The following is a 13,907-nucleotide window of genomic DNA, read 5'->3' as shown; positions in this document are numbered from 1 at the left end:
AGCAGAGATGTGTTCTAGGTGCATTTGGGACCCAAAGCCACCTTTATTACTTTAACCACTTGCAGACCGGACCATTTTGCTGGTCAAAGACCAGACCACTTTTTGCGATTCGGCACTGCGTCACTTTAACTGACAATTGCGCGGTCGTGCGACATGGCTCCCAAACAAAATTGACGTCCTTTTTTTTTCCCACAAATAGAGCTTTCTTTTGGTGGTATTTGATCACCCCTGCGGTTTTTATTTTTTGCGCTATAAACAAAAATAGAGCGACAATTTTGAAAAAAACTGATTATTTTTTACTTTTTGTTATAATAAATATCCCCCAAAAATATATAAAAAATATTTTTTTCCCTCAGTTTAGGCCGATACGTATTCTTCTACATATTTTTGGTAAAAAAAATCGCAATAAGCGATTATTGATTGGTTTGCGCAAAAGTTATAGCGTTTACAAAATAGGGATAGTTTTATAGCATTTTTATTAATATTTTTTTATTATTTTTTTTTTTACTAGTAATGGCGGCGATCAGCGATTTTTATTGTGACTGCGACATTGTGGGGGACCCATCGGACATTTCTGACAAATTTTTGGGACCATTGTCATTTATACAGTAATCACTGCTATATAAATGCACTGATTCCTGTGTAAATGACACTGGCAGTGAAGGGGTTAACCAGGGGGTGGCAGTGTAGGGGTTAAGTGTTCCTAGGGGTGTGTTACTAACTGTGGTGGGGGGTTGGGCTTTCATTTAGTGAACACTGATCTCTGCTCCAATCACATGGAGCAGAGATCAGCATCACTAGTTGCTAGGCAGAATGGAGAAATGCTGTTTACACGGCATTTCCTCCATTCGGCCGCTCCGTGAGACGATCGTGGGGATGCCCGCGGCGATCGAGTCCAGGGGTCCCGCGATCGGACTCATGGGGGTCCCGACCAGCGCGGGAGCGCGCCGGCGGCAGCGCGCTCCCGATGGCAGGGCGGCATTGAATATTGGACGTACCTGTACGCCAATATGCCTGCCCGTGCCATTCTGTCGACGTACATCGTCGTGCGCTGGTCGGGAAGTGGTTAAAGTAAATCTTTGCTTTGCCCAAACAGGCCAAGGCAACGGGTTATGCCTTTAGGGGGGTAACACACTTGCTATTAGTTCACCAAACCCTTGCCTTTACTTGTAATCTGGTGGTGCAGTTGGGGAAGGCGCTAGGGTCTGCCACCTGTCCGGGATTCACCCAGACAGTTCGGGTTTGGAATCATGCATCTGGGTTTCAGACTACCTGAAACCCAGACACATTATTCAGCCTAGACTATGGCTTCCCAGCAGTTGTCTAAGCTGAGTTTGTCTGTTACACTCTCTTTCATGCTGCCCAAAACCAGCACTAACAATTCCCCCTTCCCCCACACAGACGGGAGAGGAGAGAGGGCTTGATCTGCAGCTCTTCCTCTAGGCCCTACCCCTCTATGTCTGCCCACACTCTTTAGAAAAGGAAAGTGCAGGCTGGAAATTTGAAGTCCAGCAGCCTCAGATACATCTGGATGAGAGGTGCTGACTGCAAAGGGGTGAGTGAGCTCATCATCCATCTCTGTCTGTGACTGAAGTCTCGCCCTTCTGTCTCCTGCTTCTGAGTGAGTACACTAAAGCTGGCCATACACCATACAATTTTCTTATTCAATTTCCTTTAGATTTACCTTCAACTGTGTAGTCCAAGACCCTGCCTGATTGCACACAAACTGAAAGTGTTTAGATTTGACCTCATATTATATGGTTTTGGTAAATCTAAAGAAAATCTATAGAAGAAAATTGTATAATGTATGGCCAGCCTAAGGTAAATTAGGGTTCTCAGAGCACCCCTTACTTTAGAGTATCTTTTTACACCAGAGGCCACAGGTGTTCCCCCTTCAATCAGAGTCCTCTCCGTACATCTGAGTTCTCAGTGTTCCCTCTTAAATCAGGGTTCCCAGAACATCCTTTATGTTAGAGTCCCCAGTGTTCTCCCTTACTTCAGAGTCTGCAGAGTCCCCCCTTACAGTGAAAGGGAACTATGTGAGTTCAGATGTAAAAGGGGAACTCTGGACTCTGATGTAAAGGGTGACTCTTGTCATTAACGTCAAATGATTAGAAATTTTATTTAATAGCAAAATATATGCATAGTTTATACTACAAAACAAAATTGCTGTGCGCTGCTAAAGTGTTTGACTTGAAGAAAAGATGACAACCCTAGAAGGTGCCTGATGCTCATTGCTACTTCTGAACATTATGACCAAGGACGTCTTGTACTAGCGCACAACATGGAACTTACAAAGTGTGTCTTTTCCTTGCTCCCAGTGAGAAAGTAGGACAGCTGCTGCATGTACCACAACCATGCTGCATTTTGGAGCTTTCACGGGACCGATGACTCTCTGCCCACCCCCTATCTGACAGCACTGAGTGTCTGAGTGGCCAATCATTTAGCAGCAGTTCTGTTACATGGAAGGGGGGAATCTTGTACCTCATACCTTAACGTATAAGGTATGCCCCTTTTATCCCAGTGACCGAATGTAGTGATGGGGAAGCATAGGAAAGGTGAGTACGTGCTGGTAGGGACACCATTACCTGCAAGGCGGGCAATAGCTCAGCAGTGGCTCGAGAGTCTGTGTTGAAAAGGCAATCAAGTCAATTTATTTCCTGCAAACCTCGGTTGCAGGAAAGAAATTTGCTCCATGTATAGTCCACCTTAAAAATGCAGCACACCACAATACACAGTATATGCATTGTAGTATGCTGCAGTATGTTGTGCATTGGGGTCTACATGTACCTCAATGCACCATACATAGGTCAAGTGGTACATTGCCATGCTCATGCTCAATGGCGAGTGGCGGTGAGTTCACCATTCCTTCCCCGCTCCAAAGAAGCTGCTGGCAGGACTTTTACTGACGCCCTGCCAGCGCACCGATCCAGTGCGAAACCCTGAGGGCTTTCACACTGGAGTGAATGGAGCAGCTGTTTAGGGCGTTTTGCAGGCTCTATTTTTAACGCTATAGCGCCTGCAAAACGCTCCAGTGTGAAAGGGATCTAATTATTACAGGGTTTAGATACACTTAAAAGGATAACTAAACTCAAATATAAACATTAAATATATAAAGACTTACCAGTCCTTGGATGTTGTGGCTATATTAGTTTTCTCTTTTAAGACTAAGAACATTTTCAGCAAGTACAGAAAATACCGACCAATCTTTCCAGATAAGTGCCCTTGTCACTTCTGTGACCTCATCTGAAATCATAAAGCAATCTTTTATTACTTCTCTAAACCATTACTCCCCCTTTCCCCATATAAATAAAATGAGCAAAGGCCGACATGTTTGAAGTTCAACCTAGGTGGCAACAATGGCTCCCTCCATAGATACAGTATGGTGAGTGAGTGGAGACAGCCAGAGACAGGAAGTGTGTTATTCTCAGGATTACCCGGTAAAAATAAAGCAAATAAAAAAGCCTAAGAAATGGAAACTAATGCAGCCTCCACATTTGAAGAGAAATCCACCCAGTTATGGGAAAAACTAAAGTCAGTAGCTACAAGTACCATGGCTGCTGGCTAAAGAAAAAAAAAAGCACATATGAGCCAATAAAGTCTTCCTACAAGTCTAAGTCTGCTAAGCTTTTTCTTCTCCCATCTTTGATTTTGTGATCAGGAAATGACAGCCAGCCCTCAAATCAAAGATGGCTGCTTAAGTGCCACTGTGCATATGTAGGGTGGAGAACAGCCATATTGGATTTTGGAGCTGGCTGAGTGATCAGAGAGTTGCAATAGGCTCCCAAATCAAAGATGGCTGCTACAGCATCACTCCATGTGTGCAGGCTGGAGAGTGTCCTGAAACCTCCTCGAGTGTGTAATATGTTTTGATTGTGGGCAGGGAGACTGGGCCATGTGTAAGTCATCCGTACCTAGGTGAGGAAAACAGAAGTGAACTAGAGTACCAGTGAAATAAAAGGTACTTGGCTCTCCCGCCCCCTAAAAAAAAATACCTGCAAATATTTAATTGTGAGGAGGAAGGATTAAAATGTTCATGCCAAGTCTTAACCACTTAACCACTTCAGCACCAGAAGATTTGGCTGCTCAATGACCAGGCCATTTTTGTGCAATGCTGTACCCAAAAAAATAAGTATTTTTTTCCACATAAATAGAGCTTTTTTTGGTGTTATTTGATCACCTCTGCGTTTTTATTTTTTTGCGCTATAAACAAAAGAAGAGTGACAATTTAAAAAAAACACAATATCTTTTACATTTTGATATAATAAATATCCCAATTCCCCCCCCCCCAAAAAAAATGTTTTCCTCATTTTAGGCCGACATGTATTCTACATATTTTTGGTAAAAAAAAAAGTGTATATTGATTCTTTTTTTACTAGTAATGGTGGCGATCTGCTATTTTAATCGGGACTGCGATATTGCGGCAGACAAATTGGACACTTTTGACATATTTTTGGGACCATTAATTATACAGCGATTAGTGCTATAAAAATGCACTGATTACTGTATAAATGTCACTGGAAGGGAAGCGGTTAACACTAGGGACAATCAAGGGGTTAACTGTGTTCGCTAGGTGTGTTCTAACTGTGGGGAGGGGGGGGGGTGGGACTTTCTAGGAGAAAAGAGAGGTTGGTGATCATACTTATTATGAACACATGATCTGTCTCTACTTCCCTGAAAAAAACGGGATCTGTGTGTTTACACACACAGATCCCGGCTCTCGCTCTGTCACGAGCGATCATGGGTGCCCGGAGGTCATCGCGCCCACCGGGCACTAACATTGGCTCCGGGTACACACGCCCCTAGTGGCCAAAAGGCAAAACGACATAAGGTAACGCTGATTTGCCCAGCCGAGCCAACCTGCCGCAGGAAAACTGCGGTGGCTGGTCCAGAAATGGTTAAAAAAGGAATTTTACCCTTTGTTTTAAATATTGTAGCTACTAAGTTTTAAAGTAATTTACCTACCAGTTATTATGTTGCAATTGGGGTCAGTGGCGCTACCTAAAGTATAGGCATATGTATTAAATCATACCTTAAAAAAAACCCCACTAGAGGGTCGTACAAAAAAAAGGGAGGATTAGCTACTATATAGTAGACTCCCCAAAAAAGCACCCCTCAGTATCCCCTATCAAGGAATACGTATAATAATTATATATATAGGGGTATACTAGTTCCCTGTAGTAATATGAGCAATGTAGGGGAATTTAAACTATATCAAATGTGTTATAGTAAACCTGTGCACACAAGCATGTGTATGAGCTATACTCTATATTAGTGCATGTGATAACCAGATGTCCTAAAAAGTAATAAAAGATAATAATAAATAGTAGATTCCAGTAAAACTAAAGTGGACTGATCGACTAAACAGCAGATCAGTCAATCATCAACAAAAACACGCACCCCTAATAAAAGCGTGCTATGCGTGGCAGAATCTTATACAATGTGACTAAACAATGTCCAATGTGCAAACGCAAAAAAGTAAAAATAAAAATGAAAATAAAAATAAAAAAATAAAAAAGTGGAAAAAAACAAGATAATAATATTGATAGTGATATCCGTGACACCTTAATATAATGCAAAAGAACAGAATTATAAAGATATATAATCTGTATACACAGAAAATTGTCTGTATAATTGTTTATAACTTAATATGCAAAAAGTCCAAAGAAGCTGTGAAAAAGTGACTTTTGTGCTTGAAATGTCTCCAAGTGACTTGAGTGCTCCCCCTCAAGGGTCCCTACTCACCGGATCCTGACACCCCTACAGGAGTAATATGCGTATAATTCCACTCCTTCATGTACCTACCAGTCCCTGTCTTCCTGCAGCCATTTCTTCTCACATCTGCAAATCCCTGGTGCCGCCATCCTGGATTTGGGAGCCGTGTGTTTCTGCCTCTGTAAAGAGAAGCACGGATTAAGAATGCAATGATATAAGGAGTGCTGGACATGACAGTGTGGATGAGGGACACAGAGGGTTAAGCTTTATGGGTGGAGTTCAGGAAAAGGTTTGCAGGAAACAAGTTCAGTGTAGGGGAGGGGTCACATAAAAGGGAGAGGTGTGGCTTTAAGGAATCATTCGGAGCCCAGTGTGACACAGAGGAGGCAGTTTTTCGCTGCTCCTCTGCTATGGCGGACCTCGAGGGACTCTTCGCGCGGCTGCGACGGGCGGCGGAGGTGCACGGTGCGGACTGGCTGCGGGAACGTGTGGGTGACCTGACGGACGGCGATGTGGACGGCGGCGGGACAGGTGAGGTTCCACTGCGCGCGCGGAGGTCTCGGCCTCCGGCGCGTTTTTCTCCTGGGCCTACTCCTCGGCCGCCTCGTGACTCCCGGAGCCCGGGGGTGGACCGATCGGTCCCCCCGGCAAAACGGCAGGTTATCGGCTCCCCCCGGTCCGGGCGGTCGTTGCGCCGCCGAACGGAGGGGGGCGGGGCTTCACGGCCGCATGGAAATGGCGCCGGGACCGCACGGGGCCCGGTGGAGGTGGGGGGGAGTGTGGATGGCTCTGGGTCGGCAGGCCAAGAGGGGGGGGTGCACGTGGCGGGGGATCTGCGGCAGGCTGGGTCTGGGGCCAGCATCCGCGCGGTGGGGGGGAGGGGGGCGCTCCGGGGGGGTCGCATGCCGGAGGGGGGGGAGGGAGGGTCGCAGAAGGCTGCCAAGGTGCCTGGCAGGGCTGGTTTTAGACGCCGGCATGCCGGGGGCGGCGGGGGGAGGAGGACATTGCCTGCAGTCCCGGATCGCAGGGACCGGATGGACCGCGCGGAGCACAGGGGGATTGCCGCGTCCCCGGTGCGCGCTGGAGAGGTCGGTTCGGAGAGCGAGCTGTCCCAGGAGGAGGAGGGGTCCTTTTCTACACCCGGACCGGTACCGGTCGCCGAGGCCCCTGGGGGCCCGGGTAAGTTGCGGGAGTCTACATTGTTGGCGGATGCCTTGCGGGATCTGATGGGGGTGGCGCAGGGGGGTGCGGTACCCACGGGATCCCGGGACGTATTGGGGGGGGTTGCGGCAGGTTCAGCGCAGGGGGCGGGGCCTGTGGCCCCGGGGGGGCCGTCAGGTCAGTTGCAGGAGCTGTTGGGGGGGCTGCAGGCCCTGGTTGGTAAGTTTGCTGGGGGCTCCGGGTCGCCTCAGGTGGCCCCCTGGATGGGTACTGTGGGGGGGGCCGGGGGGGCGGAGGTCACTCCTGCGCGGGATGCACCGCCTGCTGCGGTGTCGGGGAGCACGGATGCGGGGGCTGTGGGCTCGGGGGTCCCCCCGGTGCCCGCGGACCCGGGGGCGCGGTCTGACCTGGTTAGGATCGCGGATGCTGCCCGATGCGAAGTCTATGTTTGTTTCGAAGGCCCATTGGGGGCGCATTTGAAGCAGGAGGTGCGGGACAAGATCGGTAAGGGTGCGTATGTGGAGATTTTCTCCTTGCTCCCCCTCGAGAAATTTAATTTGGACAGGGTTAAGCCGGACGGTTCCAAGAAGGACGACGAGGAAAAACGTAGGTATCGGCTGATCCCGCGCACATTTGCGAATTGGCTTCAGGCGTTCGCTATATTGGCTAGCGTGATAGGGGAAAAGAACCCCGAGCATTGCTCGGCGTTATTTTGTTACCTGGACGCGATTGGAGAGGCTCACCGAGTGTATGGAGGGCTGGCTTGGCTGCGCTATGATGAGCAGTTTCGTCAGCGTAAGGCAGTGCGGGCTGACCTGCGGTGGGATCACAAGGACATAAGCCTCTGGATGAGGCTTATGTCTGCTCCGCGGGCGCCCACTCCGTTTCTTCAGGGGGGGGCCGGGAGTGCGTCTTCCTCGGGACTGCCGGCCGGAAAGAAGTGGGGGGTGTGCTGGCCCTTTAATGAAGGGGCTTGTAAATTCGGAGGCGCATGCCGCTTCAAGCATGAGTGCTCCGGGTGCGGCGGCACCCACCCCCTGTCTCGCTGTTTCAAAAAAGGTCAGCGTGCCAGTGCCGCCAGTCACAAAAGGGATGACGCCGGTGAACCTGGGAAGGATGCTCCCTTTCCTAAATAGGTATCCGGATGGTGCGGCGGCGCGTGGGTTAATTCTGGGTTTTCGGGACGGTTTTAGGATTCCCTGTTCTTTGGGAGGGGTGCCGCCGTTGGCCAGGAATTTGCGATCGGCTTTAGATCACCCGGGGGTTGTGGATGACAAATTGGGTAAAGAGGTGGCGCTGGGCCGGATGGGTGGTCCTTTCGAAGTGCAGCCGTGGGGGGACCTGGTGGTCTCCCCGTTGGGTGTAGTTCCTAAGAAGGAGCCGGGGAAGTTTCGCTTGATTCATCACCTGTCTTTTCCGAAAGGGGGGTCGGTCAATGATTTCATTGACCCGGAGGCGTGTACGGTTTCCTACACGTCTTTTGACGCGGCGGTACGGTGGGTCAGGCGGTATGGTCGTGGGGCTCTCATGGCCAAGGCGGATGTGGAATCGGCGTTTCGCCTTCTGCCGGTCCACCCGGACAGCTTCCGGCTGTTGGGATGCCATTGGCGGGGCAAGTTTTATGTGGACTTGTGCCTGCCCATGGGTTGTTCCATTTCATGCGCCTATTTTGAAGTTTTTAGTTCATTTTTGGAATGGGTGGTGAGAGATGTTTCGGGCCTGGAGTCGGTCATCCACTATTTGGATGACTTTCTGTGCGTGGGCCCGCCTGCCTCCAATGTGTGTGCGATTCTTCTGTCCACGTTGCAGCACATTGCGGGCAGGTTCGGGGTGCCGTTGGCGGGGGATAAGACGGAAGGCCCGGTGACGGAATTGAGTTTTTTGGGAATTGTGATTGATTCTATGGCAATGGAGTGTCGCTTGCCAGAGAATAAATTACGGGATCTGCAGGCGGAATTGGCAGGCATGCAGGGCCGGCCGAAGGTTCAGCTTCGGGCCCTGCAGTCCCTGTTGGGCAAGCTGAATTTCGCTTGCCGGATCATCCCTATGGGCCGTGTGTTCTGCCGACGGCTGTCGGGGGCCACTGCCGGGGTAACCGCCCCTACCCACTTTGTGCGTTTGCGAAGGGAACACCGGGAGGACCTGCGGGCTTGGCATGAATTTTTGGAGTCGTATAATGGGCGGGCTATGTGGATGTCGGGGCCAGTGAGCAACTTCGATGTGGAGTTGGTTACTGACGCGGCTGGCTCAACGGGTTATGGGGCATTTTTCCGGGGTCGGTGGAGTGCGGAACCTTGGCCACGCTCATGGGAGGTTGCGGGGTTGTTGGGCAATTTGGTTTTGCTAGAATTGTTCCCGATAGTGGTGGCATTGGAGCTGTGGGGGGCGGAGTTTCGTAATTTGAAGTTGCGCATCAATTGCGATAACATGGGGGTGGTCCAGGTCCTCAATCGGATGACTGCTTCCTCCCCCCCGGTCATCCGGCTGCTGCGACACCTGGTCTTTCGCTGTTTGCGGCTCAATGTTTACGTTTATGCTGTGCACATACCTGGGGTGGAGAATTCTTTGGCTGACTCGCTCTCTCGTTTTCAGTGGGACAAGTTCCGGCAGCTGGCGCCGGGAGCGGAGGAGTCGGGGGCGCCATGCCCCGGGTGGATGTGGGAACTTCCCTTGGAATCGCCGCAGGTTGGTTAAAAAGGTCGTTGAGTGAGGCTACATGGTCCGCTTATTCTAGAGTGTGGGCGGAATGGTGGGCGTTCCTGCGGGAGGTGGGAGTGGCTGGTCGGGGCTCCGACCGGCGCTGGGTGGTATTGTACTGGGTTGCCCGGAACATTGAGACGGGCCTGTCTCCCGCGTCTATTGAGCGGAAGCTGGCGGGGTTGGCCTTTTTGTTCAAACTGTGGGGGGAGCCGGACGGGACGAAGGATTTTTGGGTTAGGCAAACGTTGAAGGGGTACAGGAGGGATTGGAAGGGTAGGGATGCGCGCCGGCCGGTGTCCTTTGACAATTTGGTGGCAATTTGTTCTCGGCTGGTGGACGTTTGCTCGTCTGCCTACGAGACCGTTCTGTTTACGGCAGCGTTTTCGTTGGCGTTTTATGGGGCTTTTAGGATTGGGGAGTTGGTGTGTCGCTCAAAACGGGTGGCTGGGGGTCTGTTGGATCAGGATGTGCAGGTGGTTGCGGATCGGGTGAGTATACGGTTGCGTAGGTCTAAGACTGATCAACGGGGTAGGGGAGTGGCGATTACGCTGCTCGCCCTGCCGGGCTCGGTAGTGTGCCCGGTGGCGGCGGTACGGGCTTTCCGGGCGGTACGGCCTGTGGGGGCGGGCCCCTTTTTGGTGCACGAGGAGGGCTCTTTTCTATCCCGTTTTCAATTTGTGTCGGTCTTTCGGCAATGCCTGAGGGCGGTGGGTTTGGATGAGCGGGACTACGCGTCCCACTCTTTTCGGATTGGGGCGGCCACGGAAGCGGCTCGATGTGGGCTGGAGGAGGCGGTGGTGCGCCGGATTGGCAGATGGGAGTCCCGGAGGTTCCGGTCCTATGTCCGGCCGCAGTTGCTACTGGGGTAAGGAGGGTGCGGCTGGGGGTTGTTTGCTGTGGGATTTATGGGGGGGAGGACTGTGCTTGTAACATTCCTTTGGTTGTTGTGTTATTTCTCTTGTTTTCATTCCAGATGGAGGTTCTCAACGCCTCGTTTGGATCCTGGGGCATTCGTACGTCTGCTGGGGGGCCAGGAGAGGTGATTCTCTACCAGCAGGCAGGCAATTGGGTATCCCCAGGGAGGTAGCTAGGGTGATGTGGTTGGGTTTCCCGGGCATGAGGTGGGAGCGTGTCATGAGGGAGGTGGAGCGCTTCGCTTTGAGGGATAGGCCCCCGGATGTGCTGGTTGTTCATGCGGGGGGCAATGACCTGGGAGTTCGGAAAGTGAAGGACATTTTGGCGGATATCAAGGCTGATGTGTTGCGCATGCGAGTCCTTTTCCCGGGCACCATTCTGGTGTGGTCGGACATTGTGGCCAGAACGGTGTGGCGGGGGGCCAGGTCTTTAGCCAGCCTTGAGAAAACTAGGATTAGGGTTAATAAGGTTGTTGGGCGGTTTGTAGTGCAGAACGGGGGCATTGTGGTAAGACACAGGGAATTGGAGGTGAATGTAGGGCTTTATCTTAGGCGGGATGGCGTTCATCTATCGGATGTGGGGATTGACCTCTGGTCCTTTGGCTTACAGGAGGGCATACAAAAAGCTCTTCGGGTGTGGGGCGGCCCTCAAGGTTGAGGGGGTCACCCTTTCGGGCTGTGGCGGTGTGTTTTCTGGTGGTTTCTGACGGTAGACAGGTACTCAGAAGGGATCTGAGGGTGTGGGGGGCTCATCTAACGATCGGCCCCTCTGGGTATTCCTGAACGTTGGAGGGAATACGGTTATGTTCACTGGCGGAAGTTGTCTCCGACCGGTCACAGGTGGAGGCCTTTGGGAAGTTGGTCAGGTGTACCGCAGTGATTGGGTATTGGTTTAAGTGTGGTCACCGTCAGAGATCACCAGAATGGGCAGTTAATGTTAATTAAAATGTGGTTTAAGGTTAATAAAGTTATTTATATTTATATATTTATATATATTTATATATTTATATATTTTCATATTTACAAGTTATTGGAGTAATTTTGAGTTATGTTTAATAAAGGCTGTTGTGGCCAGTTTACTCCAACCTATGGTGTGGTCTCGTTTCTAATAGATAAGGAATAGTATAAGGGGAACATTCAGACTACACTAGTCAAGAGAAGCACGGATTAAGAATGCAATGATATAAGGAGTGCTGGACATGACAGTGTGGATGAGGGACACAGAGGGTTAAGCTTTATGGGTGGAGTTCAGGAAAAGGTTTGCAGGAAACAAGTTCAGTGTAGGGGAGGGGTCACATAAAAGGGAGAGGTGTGGCTTTAAGGAATCATTCGGAGCCCAGTGTGACACAGAGGAGGCAGTTTTTCCCACCCTCCCGCCCTATTGTTATGTGTTTGTTTTGTGGTGTTTTGTTGCTGGTCTTTTTCTTCTTTTTCAGGTTCATCGGTTGTCACGGCAGCTGAAAGTTTTTCGTGTTGGCGGTGTGTTTTCTGGTGGTTTCTGACGGTAGACAGGTACTCAGAAGGGATCTGAGGGTGTGGGGGGCTCATCTAACGATCGGCCCCTCTGGGTATTCCTGAACGTTGGAGGGAATACGGTTATGTTCACTGGCGGAAGTTGTCTCCGACCGGTCACAGGTGGAGGCCTTTGGGAAGTTGGTCAGGTGTACCGCAGTGATTGGGTATTGGTTTAAGTGTGGTCACCGTCAGAGATCACCAGAATGGGCAGTTAATGTTAATTAAAATGTGGTTTAAGGTTAATAAAGTTATTTATATTTATATATTTATATATATTTATATATTTATATATTTTCATATTTACAAGTTATTGGAGTAATTTTGAGTTATGTTTAATAAAGGCTGTTGTGGCCAGTTTACTCCAACCTATGGTGTGGTCTCGTTTCTAATAGATAAGGAATAGTATAAGGGGAACATTCAGACTACACTAGTCATGTCCTCCGTGAGTTCTCAAACCTTCCCCCCTTGCTTCTGTATCCAATAGTCCATCTCAGGAGTGAGAAAAAGAGGATAGCTATGTTCCTACATAGAGTGGGGCCATGGAGAACGAACGTGGCCACCCTCTACCAGGAAGTCAGATCACAGCAGCAAAAAAATGGAATTGGGAGATTTGGAGGAGGCTGAGAGCACACTCGCAGAGATTCTTTTTCTTTTTAAAGCAGAGTTTAATGACACTTGCTCGTGGCTCGTTCACACCTGAGGTCAGTGGGTGGTAAAACCAGTTGGTTAAGCTGAAATTTTATGTCCCCCCCCCACCGACCGCCTGCCAGACCCCTAACATACAGCCCCTCACAACTGTGCCCATGCACAAGCACAGCATCGCATCCGTAGCAAAACCTAAATAGCATGTTGCTTTTGGCGGGCACTGCTGCCACTGGACGCTACTAATGCAGTTCTATGGGGCCATGCTGGATCTGCTCTGTAATGTATGCAATTGCGGTGTGGTAGTTTGGCAATTATACAGTAAAACCAGGTGGTGAGAAGATGACATATTACCTCCTTGCCACACCTCCGAACAAGCCCTAAGAAAGCAAGGTCCCGATTTGTCAGAAAAGTTGCGTTTGTGTAAAATCTTGTTTGGAGAAAACAGAACAATAACAGCAGCCATTTTGTAGTGGACTGAGTTGGCCTTTGGAAGCATAATGTCTCTATACATGTTTAGCCATCAAACAGGAAGAATATGGTAAATGTTTGTGTGAGGAATCTACAGCACTACCTTTGGAAGAGAAACAAGTCTTCCATCATGAGATTTTAGCCTAATAAATTATTAAAAGGATAATGTTTTAAGCGTCCACAGGACATAACTCTGAAATACATTTTTGAAATCTGAGTTAGATATATTGATTTAACATGGTAATGAGTACAAAGAACATTACATTTTTTTTCCTGCGGATGGGGGGAAGGGGGGTGATGTCAGCGGTGTGACTGAAAACATTAAGTGGGTCGAAAATTTTCTTCCTTCGAGTTAAAGAGTTGTGCGAGAAGAAAATTATCTTGAAATACTGATTGATTGAAAAAAATAACAATTACAGGAAACTTTTACCTCAGAATATCTTAAAGTGCATTGCCCATGAATAGTGAATTACGATTTCTAGTGGCTCTCTCCTGCCGTAGTTCTGGGAAAATCTTTACATTATTGAAATTATGCATGAAACCAGCAACGTCTCCCCGAGAGATGACTTCTTGCATTCACATTTGAAAATATATCAGTTTTAAACAATAAAAACATTTAAGAAATAATATGACACAGAGACCACGGTGACACAAGATACAGTAAATACACTTAGAATCAGTTGTTTTCAAATAAAAAAGATACACTGAGGGCAGCCAGAGGAGCAATTTCTTTAGGCTACATTCACACTGCCAATTAGGGTTGGTGTAAATTGTAACATAAGAAATCTT

At 49.2% G+C, this 13,907-nt stretch overlaps 1 long non-coding RNA gene across 1 annotated transcript; it reads left to right on the top strand.

Annotated features, from left to right (window-relative positions):
- Positions 1-6,634: 6,634 nt before the first annotated feature.
- On the top strand, positions 6,635-12,410 carry LOC143927676 (uncharacterized). The gene is made up of 3 exons (XR_013262300.1): positions 6,635-6,894; positions 9,469-9,561; positions 10,550-12,410. It is a non-coding gene; the product is annotated as an uncharacterized LOC143927676 (long non-coding RNA).
- Positions 12,411-13,907: the final 1,497 nt, after the last annotated feature.

Source organism: Lithobates pipiens, unplaced genomic scaffold (assembly GCF_037356315.1).
Source record: "Lithobates pipiens isolate NorthernLeopardFrog02 unplaced genomic scaffold, aLitPip1_a1.2 Scaffold_23, whole genome shotgun sequence".
NCBI lineage: Eukaryota > Metazoa > Chordata > Amphibia > Anura > Ranidae > Lithobates > Lithobates pipiens.
This window is presented reverse-complemented; position numbering and strand designations above follow the sequence as displayed.